At 32.3% G+C, this 5,979-nt stretch overlaps 1 long non-coding RNA gene across 1 annotated transcript; it reads right to left on the reverse strand.

The window, feature by feature from the left end:
- Nucleotides 1-4,050: 4,050 nt before the first annotated feature.
- On the reverse strand, nucleotides 4,051-5,979 carry LOC129571451 (uncharacterized). The gene is made up of 2 exons (XR_008688280.1): nucleotides 5,913-5,979; nucleotides 4,051-5,837 (listed from the first exon to the last, which is right to left on the reverse strand). It is a non-coding gene; the product is annotated as an uncharacterized LOC129571451 (long non-coding RNA).

Genomic DNA, 5,979 nt, shown 5'->3' on the forward strand with positions numbered 1-5,979 from the left:
ATACGGAGAAAAATTATGCCACTAACGAAAAAGAAATTTTGGCAATTGTCTGGGCTTTACAAAAACTACGAAATTATCTGTACGGATATACTGATCTGACTATATACACAGATCATCAATCTCTAATCTATTCAATTTCCGAAAAAAATCCAAATACGAAGTTAAAAAGATGGAAAAATTTTATTGCTGAATTTGGGGCTGAAATAAAATATAAACCTGGTCATCAAAACATTGTTGCTGACGCACTCTCTCGTCAGAATATCTATTTCACTCAAATGGATTCTACCATTCACTCAATAAACAGTTCTCCAATGGAAACCATTAAAAGGGTACCATATTCTATAAATAAATTTAAGAATCAAATCGAACTTAAAAAATCGAATGTAGACTCTGTTACTTCAACAACTTATTTCGATCATTTTCAAAACTATAAAATTAATTTTTCCAATAATACCAACATGATTAAAAATTTGAAAACATGCATATCGGAAAACCGAGTGAATGCAATTTTTGGTTCAGAAGAATTATTCTACCAGATTGGAAAGTTGATTTCTAATAATTTTCCCAACTCAAGAATTGTATTCACAACAAATAAAGTAAACAATATAACCAACTAAGATGAGAGATTGGGTTTAATAATGGAAATACATAATGGAGCTCACAGAAATCCCTTAAATAATTTTCTTGAAGCTCAAGAAAAATATTTCTGGCCATCTATGAAAAAAGATTTCAAACAAACAACAAGAAATTGTGAAATTTGCAAAATGGAAAAATACGAAAGACGATCAACGAAACATCCAATTGGTAAAACGCCGATTCCTAACAAAATAGGGGAATCTATTTCAATGGATCTTTTCCATCTTGATAATAGAATATACATAACTTTTTTGGATCGTTTTTTCAAAATTTTTGAATATTTTTTTAATTGAAAATAAAACTAATTTTCATATTAAACTTGAGGAAATATTTACACAAATTTTTTCTGAATGTAAAACGATCGTTACTGAAAACGAATCAATTTTCGTGAGTAATAGTGCTAAATCGGTTTACAATCGCTATAATATAACACAAACCACAACGCCAGTTCAGTATTCAACAACGAACGGGCCAGTGGAAAGGGTACACAATACAATAATTGAATTGAGTGGGTGTTTGGCAAGGAAAAACGAATCATCACCGGGCGAAGAAATTTATAACGCTGTAAAAGAGTATAATCAAACAATACATAGTGTAACCGGAGTTAAACCTGTCGATGTTCATTTACATCCGGAAAAATTTCCAGAAATTTTTGATAAAATTAAGTTAGACAAGGAAAAATTGTTGAGATATCATAACAAGAACCGCGATATAAAAACATTTAATGTGGTGGAAGTTATTTATGTGAAAAGTAATAGACGAAGAAAGGATTCAAGTGCTTACACAAAACATATCATTAAAGAAGACCGTGGCGATACAGTTCTTACAACAAAAAATAAGGTCTATCACAAAGACAGCATCAGGAAAAATTGAATAATGTGGTCTTGGCTTTATTTATTAGTAACTATATTTACTTACATAAAAAATTTTACTTTCTTTTTCAAGTTAATTCAAGAAAATATATTTTTGTTATTATCTTTGATTTCAATTTTCATACTTGCTTTGATAATTAAAATTATAAAACAATTAACGAAATGTATTCAAAACTTTAGAACGAAAAAAGATGATGAGTTGGAATTACATTGCTACGAAGATATGCCTACAGAGGTAGAATTATCCAACATAAAAATTGAAAAAATTTAATTTCTCTTTAATTTAAATTACAAACATCGAATGTTTCTTTTGAAGTTATGTTTTAAGAGAAAAACTGTTAAATTGAAATTTACTTTTTATTGTACTTTAACCTTACTATCTAACAATTTCTGCCTTTGCTACCTTTGAACATCTAGTATGATCCCTCACGAACATTTTAAGTACCTACATGACCAAGTCGAATGATGTTTTCATATATTTCTAGCCGCATATTCGGTTGGTTCGATTTCAACTCTGAGAAAATCGATTTTTGGCCAAAAAATCCTTAAGTATAGACCTTTTAGGGTGGGTGTCTTTGTGCAAAGTTATTTTTCTTCGAAAATATGGGGAGTCTTACCAGACAAAAACTCTGAAAATTGGCTTTTTGAGGTACCTCCTGAACAAAAGTTACGTTTTTCATGCATTTTGCTAATAATGTAAAATGTATATTTTATTCCGAAATCTTGTCTTTACATACCAATTTTTCCACAATTGTCAAACGAAACAGAGGCGAGTTAAGAACGATGTTACCGCAACTGTGAGTGATACAGTACTGACGACGCTAGCGAACGGAGTACGAGGTGCATAAATATAGCAAGATTGATTAATATAGCAAGCCCATATGAATGCCGGGTGATACAAGTAGAAACATGTTTTCACATGTATGAGTAATTCTGTTGATTATTTCGGTTTCGGAGAAATCTACTGCGAACTAAGCAAATGCGTCTGCTGTTTATTGATATTTTCAGTGAATAGACGACAGAACAATGCCAAGAAACTGTGATGTAATATCAACATTGGGGCGGAGATTCATGTTTGAAATTCAACTCAATGAATATTTGGTGTTATTTATGTATATATTATGTATACGGGAGGTACCCTTGAAATACACTTTTTGGATAGGTGTCTTAAAAAAAGTTATTTTTTTCGAAAAAAATTGGGAATCTACTCAAACAGAAGCTCTTAAGAATGATTTTTGAGGTACCTCCCGAACAAAAAATGATATTTTCATAGCAAAATGCATGAAAAATGTAACTTTTGTTCGGGAGGTACCTCAAAAAGCCAATTTTCAGAGTTTTTGTCTGGTAAGACTCCCCATATTTTCGAAGAAAAATAACTTTGCACAAAGACACCCACCCTAAAAGGTCTATACTTAAGGATTTTTTGGCCAAAAATCAATTTTCTGAGAGTTGAAATCGAATCAACCGAATATTGGGCTAGAAATATATGAAAACATCACTCGACTTGGTCATGTAGGTACTTAAAATGTTCGTGAGGGATCATACTAGATGTTCAAAGGTAGCAAAGGCAGAAATTGTTTGCTCAATGGGGTGATTTAGCCGTGAAACTGAAGCTCATGGTCGTGATTTGCACAATTTGGTCCCAGAAAATCGTACTTTTTGACACAAAAATCACACAAACCTGTAACAAATGAAACTAGAAATCGATCCCTCGTCTAAAATTGGCTGGATATAGACACATTTTCGTAGGTATGTTGGCTATAATTTGGCTTTTAGAATTTTTAATTGAAAAAAAATGGCCAAATTTGAGGTGATTTTCGAATATTTGTTGCTCCATGTCCAGAGGCACATTTTGAGTTGTGATATGGCGTTATATCGATAGCTAGGAACAAACTGAGTCTGATAGAGGTATTTTCAGATTGATTTATAGTGGACTGGATCACCATAAATGGGCAAATATACAGAAAAATGACAAATTTCGGCGATTTTCGGCAAATTGACACTATTTTTTTTTAAATATCCTGAAATAAATCGCTGTGAATCGATCCTATTCAACGTAGTTTGTTACGAGCTGCTGAATTACGGCAAAAAACGGTATGTTTATGCATCACATTTAGAGCAAATTGCGATAATATGTCGAAAAATGGTCATTTTTTTGGTGATTTTCAAAAAAAATCCGGGGTGACACCAGGCACTATATATCAAAAAAGTGCCGGAACAAAATTTTCATCTCTCCTCATGATCTTTCGATCCCGCACTATTAAATTTTGAATCCTTTTTTTTTGAAAATTGATCACCCCTAATACACATGTAGCGCTACGTACTATGTTTACTCTTTTTATACAGTGGACGCTCCTCCGGGTAATCATCCGCCAAATTTGTATTATATGTAATATATAAATGGCAGCGGGTATGCGCTGTACGTGAGTTCAAGCGAAATCAAAATACAGTTTGTCCCAACCTTTCCGGTTGGTTATATTATAATGTGTTCGTTATCTACACTGAAATAAGTGGTGAAACAATTTTGAAGTTTTAAATTCTGTTTGTAATAATTCATATTAAAATGGAGGGAACATGTGTTTGTACTTGTCATACTCAACTCGTTGGGAATCTATGAACATAATAATAGTACATTCATTTGTATGTGAACATTCAGTTGAGTTGGTTGGAATTCCAATTTTGTTCCCAACGAAAGTAAGTGATTTAATATCAACATCGTTTTAATTTAAATAGTGGTCTTAAAGTGGTTGATAGAATTTAAATACCATCGTGGATTCGTTGTTTAGAGAAAAATGAAAGAAGAATATAAGAATAAAAAATCTATATAGAATAGAGGTTGTGGAGTGGAAATTACTGTAAACATGGACCTTAGTCATTTCAATGTGTTCAATTTCAATCGGCTGCGATATTTGAGTGTGTGTATACACACCAAATAAAGTTGCATACTTCAGCCTACATCAATACAAAGAGAATCGCTTTCTATGTGCTTCGTTAAAAAAAACTTTCATGTTGCACTTTGAAACCAAAATATTCTGAGGGAATTTGTTTGTCGCAACGGTTCAAATAGTCTGTTGAATAAAGATTATATTGATTCAGTCCTTGACCCGATCCGATAATACATCTTTTATTAAACTACATAGGTATTATACAAATTACATGACGAGTTCGGCAGTTATACGGACTATGAAGTAATGAAAATAAGTCAATGAAATACGCATTCCATTTATCGATGAGCTAATGATATTGAGAATATCTCCTAATGACCTAATGTTAATGATAACATCATAATTTCCAATAAAAGTGAAGTGAAACTTTAATTAGCTCTGATCAAGTGACGCAATCATATCAAAATTAATGTTTTCATTCAGCAAGCTAAACGGGGCCCGAATTGTTTAAGGACTGAAAATAAAAATATATGTTTTACATTTACTTTGTATCAAATGGCCAATTCAAAACAACATCGAATTCTTCCTAATTTAATAATTAATTAATTATTGTAATTCTAATTTCAGTTATTGTGCTGTTTTAATGTGTAAAATTGTGCGAAAAAAAGTATTCGATGCATAATGAACGTATAATTCTAGAACATCAAAATGCAAGTGAGAGAATCTGAACTGTATCTATATTTCAGGTAACAAAATTCGATGACGCCAAGGAAGTTGTCGCCAAATTCATTATCTAATCAAGAACAGAAACAAACGAACAACAAGTGTTAGCATTCAACAGCAATTATGGAGAAAAAATGCAAAATAACGGCAGCAACAGAGGCGGCTACAACAACATTGTAATACACTTTCTTTTTTCGGTAAGAACGGAGGTGTAGCGCTATCAAAGCGCAAGCCACGCAGTGGCGCGGTTCGTCTACGCATGTCGGTGACCAATGTATATGCCTATCTGAATAAATACACTCTTAACTTAACACGCAAACCTATCAGTTGTATCTTTCATTCTCTCCCCTCTCATTCGTACATTTTTACATATCAAATGATTGCAAACATTGATGTGTATGGACTAGTTTTCATCTGAAATTGTCAGCCGTATGTTATTCTAGTTGTTATTGGATTGCGAAAGCATCAAAATTGACTATTAATGAGCACATTTCTATACGTATTTTGTCAATTTAACGTTTTTTTCACTATTATTTCAATACATTACGGGTAATGATGATTTTCATGCAACTGGTATACATGTAAAATCAACTACCGCATTTTTTTGCGTGAAAAAGTGCATAAAACCATTATAGCTTTGAGATAAATGGTATTATTGTCAATTTGTTCGAAATTTTGATGTTAATTTTGAAAGGTTCTCCCTAAAATGGACTGCTAAATCCTGCAGAAGCAGTGAATAGACAATAAAACAATTGAATTTATCGAAAAATATAAGATTATGGTCAATTGAACTTACCTGTAATTCAGTGCTCTACACTTTGTACCGGACATTCAGCAGGTTTCCACTCATCATGATGCGCTTT

Source organism: Sitodiplosis mosellana, unplaced genomic scaffold (assembly GCF_009176505.1).
Source record: "Sitodiplosis mosellana isolate CC-2019 unplaced genomic scaffold, AAFC_SMos_1.0 Smas_scaffold_2503, whole genome shotgun sequence".
In the NCBI taxonomy this organism is placed as follows: Eukaryota; Metazoa; Arthropoda; class Insecta; order Diptera; family Cecidomyiidae; genus Sitodiplosis; species Sitodiplosis mosellana.